Source organism: Tenrec ecaudatus, chromosome 1, assembly GCF_050624435.1.
Source record: "Tenrec ecaudatus isolate mTenEca1 chromosome 1, mTenEca1.hap1, whole genome shotgun sequence".
Classification (NCBI taxonomy): domain Eukaryota; kingdom Metazoa; phylum Chordata; class Mammalia; order Afrosoricida; family Tenrecidae; genus Tenrec; species Tenrec ecaudatus.
In genome coordinates this window covers 131328302-131343765 of record NC_134530.1, presented here as the reverse complement: position 1 = coordinate 131343765, position 15464 = coordinate 131328302, and positions in this window count along the sequence as shown.

Below are 15464 nucleotides of genomic sequence, written 5' to 3'. Positions count from 1 at the left end.
CAGGGAGATCACAAACCAGTGGGTACATAGTCTGCTGGATCCAAGGCCAGTGGAAGAATGGCAGGGCACCAACAAATCTCCAATTTGAGTGACACGCATGGGTCGGCCCCCGGAGGCAGACACAGAGTCCCAGTGAAGTCCCAGCAAAGAGGAAGGAAAAATGGCAGAGGGAGAATCAGTCCCGAGAGTCCTTCACTCTCATACAAAAGACCACAGCTCCAAAGTGGTGCATTAAGCTACCGCCTGATTTTACAGGTTTGATTCCCTCCTAGCCAGGAGTGTCTTGTTGACACAAAAATGTCTCAGTACCACACCTTCCATCTTCTTCTGATGTTTGCCACGTCGTTCAATATTTTCCCCCAGAGAAGCCTTCAGTATTTCAACTCAAGGCCACCTATACTTTTCTTTAAGTTTGAGATATGATACATGTGTTTTCCTTCATGGTTTTCTAATTCCAGGTCTTGACACATTTTGTTATAATATTTAATTTTGCCTTCTCAAGATGTGCTTTCAATGCTTTGTTCACCTTTTTTAATTTCATCATTTCTTCCATTGGCTTTAGCTATTCTGTGTTCAAGAGAAAGTTTCAGAGTCTCTTCTGATATCCATTTCAGTGTTGTCTTTGTTCTTTTCTTTTCAACAGGTTTAGTGCCACATAATTTACACATCATATAATTCAATATTTCAATCATACCAAGGGGCACTGTACCACCACATCAATCATAGGGCACCCCCCACCACACAACGGTTAAACTGGCTTTAAAATGACTTGTACAACCAGTTAGTTCTAGTGCCCCCACCACCACCTTCAGTATTTCCTCCCGATATTCCCTTTCCCTGCGTATCGCCCACCCCTTTCCCTGCATTCCCTATGGCCCCTTGGATTAGCGACTCTCATTATGCATCCCCTCCTTCTGTTGGGGAAAACCCAACAGAAAATTATCACAAACAAAATCACGCTAAGGTGGTAAGACTAAAATCAAAATAGTATAAAGACAAGAACACACATATTGAGTAAGAAGCAAAAGACCCCTATCAACATTCAAAAAGTCAGGGAGGAGATGTCTGTCATAGAACATGTAAGAGACGCTAGCTAGCTCCAGTATAAATTCAGGTCACGCCTATGGGGAGGTCAACTAGCCAAGTGCTGAATGCGATGCAGCGTCATCAAGATGACAGTGGTCTCTGCCTGATAGTAAGGCTGTTTGAGATGCTTGCCTGTGACCAGAGCAGATCTGCCAGCGGTTCAGCTGACTAGATATGGTGCAGATTATTTCTTATTTTTTAGTGACTTTTCACTTTCTTCATGTATGGTATGGTTGGTGCTGTCTCATAATTCTTCTGGTTTTCTGCACATTAGCATTCAATATATCAAACATGTTGTTGAGATGTTCTCTAAATTCAGCTGGACTGTACAAGTTTCAATTTTGACTCTCATGGACTGATTTTGCTTTCTTCAGCTTCAATTTGATCTTACATATGAACAATTGGTAGCCTTTTCCATAGACAGTCCCTGGCCTTGTTTTGGCTGATGATATTAAGCTTCTACATGATCTATTCCCACAAATGCAATCAATTGATTCCTGAACATTCCATCTAGTGAAATCCATGTGTATAGTTATTGTCTATATTATTGAAAACAGTATTTGCAAGGAATGAGTTATTAGTCTTGCAAAATTCTATCATGCAATCTCCAAACTTTATTTCCATCACCAAACCATATTTTCAAATTACTCTTTATTCCTTTGTTTCAAAGTTGCCCATCCTACTCTCCAACACTTATCAATATAACTTGGTTGCATGCTTGATCAATTTCAAACTAATTTTCCATCAGTAGTAGTTGGTGGTGCTTAAAACTTAATAAGAGTTGTATTAACTGGACTTTCTTATAGGTAGATAAATATTATCCTAAGACAAACAGCATTGTAATTTAAGATACATTTTGAAATGTTTCTTTTGATAATAAATGTGATTCTCTTGAATTTGTACTCTTGATATAGGAATCCAAATGACTGTCCAGCTCAAAATTGCCAACACCACTGCATGCCAGCTCACTTATGCCTGGATATTGATATTTATGCATTCCATTTCATTTTTGGTGACCTCATATTTTCCTAGACTCATACTTCTCACATTCTACATTCTAATTACTTAACTATGTTTTCAGATGTGTTTATCATCATTATGAGTCATTCCTCATCTGCAAACAAATGAAAATCTTGGAAATTTTATTCCATTCATGTAAGTATTGTTGACTACTTTGAGAAGGGAGCTCTTCCCCAGCCATATTTTGAGTGGCTTCCAAACTGAAGGGCTCATATTCTGGCACTATATTTGACAATATTACTATTCATGTGATTTTCCATGGCTAATCCTTCAGAAGCAGAAAGCCAATTCTTTCTTTCTAGTTTTTTCTTAGTCTAGAAGCTCCACTGAAACTTTCACCATGGATAACCCTACTGGTATATGAAATATTGATGGCAAAGCTTTGAGTAAACACAAGCTACTGAAATAAGAACAATGGAAAGAAGAGTTACAGAAATCATAGAAATCAGGTTTAGCATTGCATAACAAATATTTTTGGGAACACCATTTAATCAATAATATCTCCTAAAATTCATTATTTTACACTTATTGTGTATTCTGATGAGGGGCTCATCTATTCTAAAAACTTCATTTGTTTTACCACCATTTAAACCATATTTTTATACATACCATTATCTTACACATTTAATTCACAAGTATGGGTGGAGCAATATTCATTTCATCAAAGAGTTTACAATTGAGTTGGAAAAGATAAGACAACAGTTACAGAGACATAGCTGGGATAGTGACAAGCACAGGAAACCAAGCTTCTGAGATCGAGAAACATCTGAGTTAAGATGTAAGTAGGAATTGGTCAGCTGTTCAAACACACATCCACAAACACATATGCATAAATAAAAACACACGAATTTATATTACTATGAATCTTTGTATTGTTGATTGCTGTTTTATCAATTCTGGTTAATGACAGTCCCATGTATTACAGCGTAGAACTCAAAAGAGGTTTCTTCTGTAAAACCAGGCCTTTTTCTTTTGGAGCTGCTAAAACAGATGCATCATGCAAAATATTTGAAGGAATGTGAGAACATGACAGAAAAATCACAAAATCTATGTTGTTGTTGTGTTTTTTTTAAAGCTGTTTTCTTACACTGGAGTGGGAAGCTTTTTTTTTTTTCCCTAAAGGTCACTTGGATGTTTATAATATCATTTGTGGGCCATATTGGTCACACATTTAACGAACTCATTCCTAATATGATGCCTGAAACTGCTTCTCTTTAATGAGGTGTGTGCTGTTAGCTGGTACTGATCATTTAGAGGGACTTATATGCAGGACCACTGGGCCGGATGTTCTCCATCTCTAAACCACACAAACAGTTTCAGCTTTCCCTAAGGCTCCACGTAGCTGTCTTTTTACAATATCCAACTCAACAGGACTAAAATGTATTCGAATCAGAACACGTCTACCTTAACATTTCTTTAACTGGCTATCTCTGGTCCACTAGTACTGAGAAGTCAATCCCTGATATTGAATCATTTTTTTCTGATTAGCAGCCGAGTGTTTGAAGCACGGTGCCACCAGGCCTGCTATCATTTTTAAGAGGAAAAAAAAAAAACATATTCTGGCAATGGCACTTAGGCTGTTGCCATTTTAATTTTAGAAATTTGTTAAGCCAGGCTGACGATAGAAACAAATCCAGAGACGCTTGTATGTATGTAAGAAAGAGCTTTATATCAAGAACTAATTATATATCAAGAAAACATCCCAGCCAAGTCCAGATCAAGTCCAAAATCCCAATTCTAGTCCATAAATCTGATACTGGCCACAGCAGCCACATACAACGATGAAGAGTGCAGAAAGACCACAGGTCAGAGGGCGCAAAGTCTTGTGGATCCAATGGCAGTGGCCACATCACAGGGCTCACAGGTTTCAAGGTGACTCACTAGCAGGAAAGTGAAAGCATGGGTGTGTGTGTGGGGGGAGAGTGTCCAGGGCATCCACCCACCCCCGCCCCCCTATAAGAAAGCCACACCCCCAGGAAGGCATTAGACGATGACCTGATTGACAGACTAGACTTCACCCTACATTTTATTTATCAATTTATCAAGTTGACACAAAATTATGTAACCTCCACAGACAGGGAATAAAAACTTGGTTGTGTGGACTTCTGGCAAAAACAAACTCTAGGTCTCCTCCCAAACTATTTCAACTGTCCGGAGTAGAGCTCCAAACCAGCAGCTTCTCTAGAGTTAACTGACTCCTAGTGACCCCATGTGTGGTAGACAAGAACGGTGCTTCAAGGGTTTTCATTTTGGAGGCCATTCTGAAGCAGATCTCGAGGTCAGTGTCTTCTGAAGTGCCACTAAGTAGATTTAAATGGTCAATCTTTTGGTTAATAGCTCAGGGCTTAACAGTCTGTGCTATTCAAGAAGCTGAAAAGCTAAAGCATGACTGTGTGTGTGTGTGTGTGTGTGTGTGTCTGTGTCTGTAAAACATCATCCGGCCATTCTAATTTGTTAATACTCTCCTTACTATATGCATACCCCCATGAAATCTGTTGTTAATTCATTCCAACAGTGAAATGCCAAATTAATCTTTTAGAGACACCACTTCTTTCATCTTGTCAGGAAGAGCTCGACCCTGGAGAAGGAGACCAGAATTGGTAAAGTGTCAAGGCAACCAAAAAAGGTGAAGCCCTTTCACAAGATGCACTGACACAATGGCTGCATCAATGGGCTCCAAAAACCATTGTGAGGCTGGCAGAGGACCAGACAGTGTTTCATTCTGTTGTACACAGGGTCACTATGACTCAGACCAATTCAACAGCACCTAACAACAACACTTGAATCATATTTCTTTCATTGAAAATGCTCCATGCTTCCCTCCAATCTATCAGATCAAATACAAATGCTTTAATCACACATTCTAATTAACTATATCTTGTCTGCTTTTATACACATTTGTAATATCTTAATCATATTTCTAAGTTTATTCTTGCCTATGTTGGACCTCTCTCTCACTTGATGCCTTCTATTCAAAATTCTCTCAATTTTTATATAACAAGTATTCTTTATTTCCTTCTGCCATCTTTTCCTTTTTCCTTCTTTCCTTCATATAATTATTTAGTTGGGAAAAGTTCAATATTTGTTGTTAGGCTTAGAGAATTGTAAGTGTGTATAATTAGGTATGTTCATTCTTATGATAGGAAAATACAAGCCTCTATGAGATTCCATAATAAAGGCTATCCAACTTTAGCTGCCAAAGAAGGGTCTCTCAGACTAAGCATCTTTAAATGGAGACATGAATCATCAGGAATTTCTCATAAAAAAGGTAAAATTGTATTCCTGATTACATTAAAGCAAATGAATGTTAAATAGTTCAGCATTGTTATTATCATGTTTTAACATTTTAGATGATGTGCAACTCTAGATAGAATTAGAAAGGGAAGAATACATTTAAATTAATGAAAAAATGAAAATAAAGACTTAAAGTAGGTGAGGATATTTAAAAGTGTTACTGTGCGCACTGGGAGAGAGAGGGAAAGGAGAGAAGGAGCTGATTTCCAGAGAGCATTGAGTGTGCAGTTGAGATTGTTATTTTTATTAGGTGCCATCAAGGAGGTACTGGCGCATCATGACCCTGTTTATGTAAATTAGATCAAAACACGAATTCCATCCTAATGATTATTGTTATGCTAGTGCCCATTGTTGCTGTCGCCCTGTCAGTCTATCTTGATGAGTGTTGTCCTCTTTTTCATTAACTCTCTACTTTATCAAGCACAGTGTACTTTTTTAGGGACTGGTACCTCCTGATAATGTGTCCAAAAATACATGAAACAATGTCTCACCATCCTCATTTCTAGGGAGTATTCCAGTTGTACTTCTTCCAAGACAGGTTTGCTTTTTCTTCCGGCAGTTCATGGGATATTCAATGCTTTTCACCCACTTCACAATTCGGCTACATCAATTCTTCTCTAGGCTCCCTTATCCGCTGTCCAGCTATCCCATGCCCATGGGGCAGTAGAAAATACTGTGGCTTGAGTCTGGTTCACCTTAGTCCTCAAAGTGACGTCTTTGCACTGTAAAACTAAAAAAGAGGTCTGATACAGCAATGAGTGTCTACGACTATGTCTACATGTGTGATTTCCCTGTGTCTGAAAATAGGTACATGTATTGTTGTCTCTGGCTAAAGAAATTATAATACAGCCAGGAAGCATGTCTTTGCAAGACACTGATTAAAGCTTTAGACCAGGGAAGATAAGTGAGATGGTGGAGAGTAGGCAGTAAAGATCAGAGTAAGAATAGCTGAGAAGGAGAAAGGAGAGGGCTAGCGATGCCGCTGAGCAAATGAGCTGAAACGATAAACATTAGGAAATGATATTCCTGTTTGGCCCCATGCTAATCTCTTTAAATATGTCAGGATATAACTGGGCCCACAGGATTGTTAACGACTGGCTTGTCAGAAGCAGAGCTTTAAGCCTGTCTTCTGAGGTTCCTCTAGGATACTCAAACCTCTAAACTGTCTGTTAGCTACTGAGCATATGAATAGTTTGCACCCATCATGGACTCCAGAGCAAAGATTTGGATAGAAAAATTTTCCTCAATGATACATCCATGTTAGATTTCCATTCTTCACATTTCTATAGTTTTTTACATTTTTACTAGCAAATCCAGCTTAGATTTACTATTTCACTTTTCTTCTTATTCATATTTTCTAAGTTCAAAACGTTCACCACTTACTACCAATATGACATTAGACAAACTCTTTATATTTTTGTGACTCAGTTACTTCACTTCATATATAAAAAGTAATGATTACGTTCGCTGCTTGGGATTGTTGCCAATTAAGATATAACAGAATGGTTTCACTGGTTGTAACACAAGGTCAGATTTCAGAAACGTAGTAAGGTGAAGTATTTGAAGACCCTTACGAAAATGGATTGACACAGTGGCTGTAACAATGGGCTCACACAGAAGAACAACTGTGAGGACGGCACTTAACCAGGCAGTGGTTTGTCTGCTGTACAAAAGGTTGCTATGAGTTAGAACCTACTGAACAGCACTTAAAACAATCATGTGAAGAAATACACATCTTAAATTTGATTCTATTGAATTACTTTATTCTTTTGTCATGAAATATATGCATCCTAAATTAATTTTCAAGTCCGGAGTAGAGATTTACTACAGATAAACAGTTCATTAACGTTCATCACCAACTCATATTCCTCCCAGAAGTTACTCTAAAGCAAAGAGTAAAATAAATTTACTTCACTCTTCAATCATAATAAATTATATTCACCTACTAAAGAGTGACAAGTTATTTTCAATTTTTTTCTTAAGAATGCTTATTGGTAAAATTTGAAGAACAACTATTAGTTACAATGTGTCATATTTTCTTCACATGCATTTAACTCTATTAGTTTGTTACACTTATTAATTTATGATATTTACAAACCCTGTGAAAATAGGGATACGGAATCTGATCGCACAAATGGCATGGGGGCCACATCTGACCTCCTACAGTTTCACAAGGGGGAAGGAGAATCCAACACCACACATGCTCGCTTTCTGCAAGCAGTGATCAGACATACCTCTAGTCTCCTTCCTTCATTTTGTTCTGATATCACTGATTCCCCTACAGCACTCTAAACCTCTGCTGGTTTCGATAATCCATTGCAATGGCCACACAAAACTCACACAGACAATATAATTATGTGGTCTATACTAGAGAAGTTAATAGCTTGCAAGTAAGTATAAAATACATTAAAAATACAACCCCTTTGTTGTGCCTCTTCTCAGCCATGCTAGCAGGCACATCCTCTGCCTTTAAGCCACATTGTCCCTAGGCCTCTGCCCTGACTGAGCAAAGTTACAAAGCTTCCATTGTGCTGATCCATTCTCAAAGGGCACCTCCCTCTGCAAGTCTGCTTATGGCCCAAAGGAGCTCTGCCTTACTCTTCTGTAGGTTGGGATGGGAAGCTGACTGCTCTGTCTTATGGTCTGTGTTGATGTCATGGCTCCTCATGTAGGTCTCTGATTTCACCACTTATTTCACAGGATTCGGAATGAGCCTGGGACCTTCTTCTGCTGATTATGGGAATCTCTATTCCTGATTCTGGGATGGCTCATTTTATACCCCGTAGAATGGGAACAACTATTATTCAAAAGTTAGAATCCTATATACTTTACTTACAAGCTCCCATCCACTCATACGTGTCAGTTACAAAGACTATGTATAGAAGAACTATACCAAGCAATTTCATTTTACCACATTAATGTCTTCAAATCAACTATAGGAAAAAACTAGATAGATATATGAATCCATAGATGGAGCCAGATTGACATATGAATTCTTATTTCATCTCTGATACGCCTTATTTGAGTGTACTTGCCAAAATCACTAATCTTTTAAAATCTCAGATTTGTAATTTTCAAAATGGGTAGAAGAGTACAATTTGATAGAATGGTTGTGAGAATTAAATAAAATTTTGTATGTAATGAACTATACTGATTAGGCTTAAATGTTTGTTCCAAGCACCTTTATTACTTTCTTCCCTAAAGTGCATAAAAATAAGGTTAGAATCACTACTCATGATGTCATTTCAAAACAAAGAAATACTTAGAAGGCTGGAACCATTAAAAAGCAGCTCCATAAGTCAAGGGAGATAGAGGAAAGAGCTAGGAGTCAAAGGGCATTTATGGAGGTCTAGACAAAGACATGTACATGCAAATATATATAGGAGGATGGAGAAATAGATCTATGTGTCTATATTTATAGGTTAAGTATTAAGGTGGCAGAAGGACCTTGGGCCTCTACTCAAACACTCCCTCAATGCATGAATACTTTCTTTTATTAAATTGGAACTCTATGATGCTCACTCTCCCTCACAACGACTGTAGCCAAAGTGGGTGAACAAGTAAATGCGGTGAAGAAAGCTGATGGTGCCTGGCTATCAAAAGAGATAGTGACTGGGGTCTTAAAGGCTTGAAGATAAACAAGCGACCATCTAGCTCAGAAGCAACAAAGTCCACATGGAAGAACACACCAGCCTGTGTGATCGAGTGGTCCCGAAAGGATCAGTTACCAGGCATCAAAGAACAAAAAATCATATCATTGACTGCACACCTCCATGATAGGATCGCTGAAGACAAATGGGTGCATAAGCAAATGTGGTGAAGAAAGCTGATGGTGCCCGGCTATCAAAAGAGATAGCGTCTGGGGTCTTAAAGGCTTGAAGGTGAACAAGCGGCCATCTAGCTCAGAAGCAAAAAAGCCCACATGGAAGAAGCAAACCAGCCAGTGCGATCACGAGGTGCCAAGGGACCAGGTATAAGGCATCATGCAAAAAAATATATATATGTGTGTGTGTGTGTGTGTGTGTGTGTATGTGTGTGTATATATGTGTATATGTATATATATATGTATATATATATATATATATACCATATTAAATGAAGGGGGAAGTGCAGAGTGGAGACCCAAGGCCCAAGTGTCGGCCAATGGAGATCCCCTCATAGAGGGGTTTAGGAGAGGAGATGGGTTAATTAGAGTGCGAGGTAGTACCGATGAAGAACACAGCTTTCCCCCAGATCCTGGATGCTTCCTCCCCCAAACTACCATGATCCGAATTCTACCTTGCAGGGCTGGATAGGGCAGAGGCTGTACACTGGTACATATGAAGGCTGGAGACACAGGGAATCCAGGGTGGATGATACCTTCAGGACAAAGGGTGTGAGGGGCAATGCTGGGAGAGTGGAGGGCGAGTGGGTTGGAAAGGGGGAACTGATTACAAGGATCCACATGTGACCTCTTCCCTGGGAGAGGGACAACAGAGAAGGGGGGGAGGGGAGACTCCGGATAGGGCAAGATATGACAAAATAACGATGTATAAATTACCAAGGGCAGATGAGGGAGGGGGGAGAGGGGAGAGAGGGGAAATAAAACAGAGGGCCTGATGCAAAGGGCTTAAGTGGAGAGCAAATGCTTTGAGAATGATTGGGGCAGGGAATGTATGGATGTGCTTTATACAAGTGATGTATGTATATGTATGGATTGTGATAAGAGTTGTATGAGTCCCTAATAAAATGTAAAAAAAGAAAAGAGGAGAAAGAAAATGATTAGGGCAAAGAATGTACAGATGTGCTTTATACAATTGATGTATGTATATGTATGGACTTTGATAAGAGTTGTATGAGCCCCTGATAAATTGTTAAAAAAAAAAAGAGTTGTATGAGCCCCCAGTAAAATGATTTTTAAAAGATGAAAAAAGCAGCTCCATATTTATTAAAATACCCCTCCCTTTAAGTTATTTAGTTCCGCCCTCTTTTTTCAATATTCTATTTAAAACATTGCTTTTCTCTTTGCTTTAAGATTGATTATCTGGAAATTGGCTGATACGATTTCTGTGAAAAATGCTACATATTGCACTGAGAGCAATGCAGCTGAGAATATCTGAATCAATTCTGGTTGGCATACAAGCCAATTATAGATCTTCATTTAACAGAAGGCAAAATACAGACACTCACTAGAAAGAAAATGTTTCCCTCAGCCACTTCCTGAAAGACATTTATAGAAATTCGACTTCCTATCCCATTGACTTGTGGAAAACGGGAATTTTAAAATATGTATCTAACAATATTACCATCATAAAAGTTGTCTCTATGGTTTGTAACAATAGGAACTGCCCACAGCAAAACTAATTAAATGTTCTGCATCTTAACAAAGTATTTTATGTAAAATATAAATCCAAAAGAATAGTGAAGACTTTTGGCATATTCACTGACATAGATTGCCAGACTTTCCTCCACTCCTATGTGTAAGTCCCCTTCCAATGGCACTTAATAATTCCTTTTATCAATTGGTAGAGGCAGCTATACCACAACTTACTAATACTAGAGCTAGCCTTGTGACTGTCCTTAACCAAGAAAATGTGACGATGCTAAGGCATATTATGGGTTTCTAAGCCTGAGTGTCAAAAAGCACTGCAGTCCACCAACAACCCTTTAAAAACCAAAGAATATCATGTAATAAAGCCTGGGTTACTCTTTATGCCAATAGGAGGTCATAAATAGAGAAGCTGTAAAAACAGACATGCATGTGTCAAGGATACCATCATAGTTCATTCAGCCCCAATTAATTCGACGAATGACTACATTCTTGGAAGTTATTTCAAAAGAGATGAGCAGGAGAACCACTCAACTGTTGCCAGCAAAATTTCTGATCCTCAGAAATAAAAATAGAATGGTTGCTCTAAGCCACTAATATTTAATTCCTGAAAACTTTAACACTTTATAATAATTTTCTAAAATTCTTCCAAAAGTTAATTATAAACCTAATATATAAATTCAAAAATTATAACTGTTGGGCTCATATAAAGCCCAAGCTACACGACAATGACTTAGTTTCTTGTATTCTGATTTATCATCCACAGCATACTCTTCAAGTGGAGGTTGGTTTGAATATTTCAGAGTAATAATTAAACCAAAGAAGCCAGTAAAGAACTTGGAATTTCAGGTATACATCCTCAAATCCTCAGTAAGCAAATATTCTTCCACGGCTTCACACAGTTACCTACAATCTAGTCTATAATAATTCTTTACTATCGCTGTAACATGAAATCCTGGTGGTGAAGTGGTTACAGATTGGGCTGCAGTCCATATGGTCAGCAATTTGAAACCACTAGCAGCTCTAAACATTGACTTGATGGCAGTGAGTTTGGTTTGATATTTATATACGAGGGGGTACAGTACCCCCTCAAAAAGAATTTTTTCAAAGTATGCATTTATTTATTTTTAACCAAATAATTTTATCACCTTTAAAGTACTCTCCATTACACTTAAAACATTTATCAAATCTGCAATTCCATTCTTGGAAACATTTTTTGAAACTCATCTGTTTCTATGGCTGATAGCCCCGCCCCATTTTTTCCCTTCACCCCTTCTATATTGGCAAATCGCTGTCCTTTCATGTCTCTCTGCATTAACAAAACAGTAAGAGGTCACACGGAGGAAGGTCAGATGAGGAAGGCACATGGGGCAAGAGAGTCATGCTGTTTTTTAGCCCAAAAAAGGCCAACTGAGATATCTACATGAGCAGGTACAGTCATGGTGGCAAAACCAGTCCCCCATCTGCCACAAATCAAGCCTTTTTGGTCTCACACTGTTAGACAATGTTTTCAGAACCACTAAATAGAAAGCTTGATTAACAGTCTGACCTGGTGGAATAAACTCCCAAATCCTTAAAAGTCGTCATTTCCGTCCATTCAGGAAGTTGAAGGGCATCAAGAACATGGTTTGTTACAGTTGACATGTCATCTTTTTTGAAATGAGAAAACTATGCATACACTTGAGTTTTTCCTATAGCGCTGTCCTTCTAAACTGTGCTCAATATCACAACAGTTTCAGGGCCATTTTTCCCCCAGCAGGAAACAAAACAAAATGAAAGAGCCGCACACTGTTCTCTTAAATCTGCCATCATTATAAACAAGGTTTGAGCAAACTGCTTTTTAAAAAAATCATTTTATTGGGGGCTCATACAACCCTTATCACAATCCATACATACATCAATTGGGTAAAGCACATCTGTACATTCACTGCCCTCATCATTCTCAAAACATTTGCTCTCGACCTAAGCCCCTGCATCAGCTCATTTTTCCCCTCCCTCCCTGCTCCACCTTCCCTCATGAAACCTTGATAATTTATAAATTATTATTTTGTCATATCTTGCCCTGTCCGATGTCTCCCTTCACCCACTTTTCTGTTGTCCGTCCCCCAGGGAGGAGGTCACATGAAGATCCTTGTAATCGGTTCCCTCTTTCCAACCCACACTCCCTCCACCCTCCCAGTACCGCCACTCACACCACTGGTCCTGAAGGGATTATTGGCCCTGGATTCCCTGTGTTTCTAGTTCCTATCTGTACCAGTGTACATCCTCTGGTCTAACCAGATTTGTAAGGTACAATTGGGATCATGTTAGTGGGGGAATGGGGGAGGAAGAATTTAGGAATTAGAGGAAAGTTGTATGTTTCATCATTGCTACATGCACCCTGACTGGCTTGTCTCATCCCCCAAGACCCTTCTGTAAGGGGATGTCCAGTGGCCTACAAATGGGCTTTGTGTCTACATTCCACACTCCCCCTCTCATTCACTATGATATGATTTTTTGTTCTGATGATGCCTGATACCTGATCCCTTCGACGCCTCGTGATCACACAGGATGGTGTGCTTCTTCCATGTGGGTTTTGTTGCTTCTGAGCTAGAAGACCACTTGTTTACCTTCAAGCGTTTAAGACCCCAGATGCTATATCTTGTGATAGCTGGGCACCATCAGCTTTCTTCACCACATTTACTTATTCACCCATTGCAAACTGCTTTCATGAAAAAATCACTGTAACCAGAGAGAACCTTCCCAGGTGACACTACTGGGTGCACTAACTCAGAGCAAGTGTTGGAAGTTTGCCTAGTGGGAAAAGTGCATAATATGAAAGTTCCACCCAGTGGAGCTTTTTCTGTATTTGGGGGAGGGTACCCATCATATTATATATATATATATATATATATATATATATATATATATATATATATATATATATATATGACACATATCTTCATTAAATTTAAGTCTACATATTCACTGTTGCTTATGAAATCTGACTCAAGAGCCTTGAATTATTCAGTCTAAATAACTGCTTCACAGTGGAGAGGAAAATCTGCAGTTGGAGTGGGGAAATTCATGGTCATTTTCTCTAAAATGGATTTTCCTCCATGAACTCCAAACTACTGGTTTGGGGAGTATATTATGTTTGAATAAACACATATCTCTTATTTCAAACCAAACATGCTCTCATCAAGTCAATTCTGACTCATAATAACCCTACAAAGGGTTACCAAGACTCAATCTCTACTGGAGCAAACAGTCCTAACTTGGTCCCACAGAGCGGCTGGTAGGTTTCAACTGCTCACCTAGTGGTTAGTGCAGTGCTCCTCCAACCACCTTTCCCGCTCCAGTTAACTGGAGTTGAAAGACTTTCTTAGTGACATAAAAAGTGAAACTAAACTCAATGGGTTTGACTTACATCATTGTCCTATAAATACTCTGCTACTGGCTTTAAGGACCAAGTGAGTAGTTGGAAAAGTCATCTTTTTAAAATATTAGTGAAGAAGCTGTTTACAAGCAATAGTAAATAAATAAATAAATAAATAAATAAATAAAAGGTTGTTTGAAAGAACCATCAGTAATCTCCACAAGAGAGGCCTCAGCTTTCCCAATTCACTGTAACAAGGGGTGATTTGGTATGCTACAACAAATAACTGGTATATCCACCAAAAAGTAGTCCGCATCTTTTAGTGAAAAAGGACAGTAATAGAGGTTTGATTTTCGGTTGCAGCATAGATTAGAGATATGGGTTTGGATAAAGCTCTTAACCTTTATAGACTACAATTATTCTTGTGCAAAGGAAGTCTCATTGGACAACTTTTCTAAGTCACCTGGCTAAAGAGTTTATGTTTCTAGGTTAGTATTGTTGACAGCAGTGATTATTGTTGACAGCTGTTATAGATTCAATTTAATTGAAGCTTTGGTTTTAGAATGCTGATTGAAACTGCCTGCAAAACCCATATCATCGCCCAGCTATCAAAAGAGATAGTGTCTAGGGTCTTAAAGGCTTGAAGGTGAACAAGCGGCCATCTAGCTCAGAAGCAAAAAAGCCCACATGGAAGAAGCACACCAGCCAGTGCGATTACGAGGTGTCAAAGGGACCAGGTATAAGGCATCAAGCAAAAAAAAAAAAAGATATATGTGTGTGTGTGTATGTATGTGTGTGTGTGTGTGTGTGTATACCATATTGAATGAAGGGAGAAGTGCAGAGTGGAGACCCAAGGCCCAAGTGTCGGCCACTTGAGATCCCCTCATAGAGGGGTTTAGGAGAGGAGATGGGTCAGTCAGGGTGCAATGTAGTACCGATGAAGAACACAGCTTTCCCCCAGATCCTGGATGCTTCCTCCCCCCAACTACCATGATCCGAATTCTACCTTGCAGGGCGGGATAGGGCAGAGGTTCCACACTGGTACATATGGGGGCTGGAGGCACAGGGAATCCAGGGTGGATGATACCTTCAGGACCAAGGGTGTGAGGGGCGATGCTGGGAGAGTGGAGGGTGAGTGGGTTGGAAAGGGGGAACTGATTACAAGGATCCACATGTGACCTCCTCCCTGGGAGAAGGACGGCAGAGAAGGGGGGCAAGGGAGACTCCGGATAGGGCAAGATATGACAAAATAACAATGTATAAATTACCAAGGGCACATGAGGGAGGGGGGAGCGGGGAGGGAGGGGAAAAAAAAGAGGACCTGATGCAAAGGGCTTAAGTGGAGAGCAAATGCTTTGAGAATGATTGGGGCAGGGAATGTGCAGATGTGCTTTATAC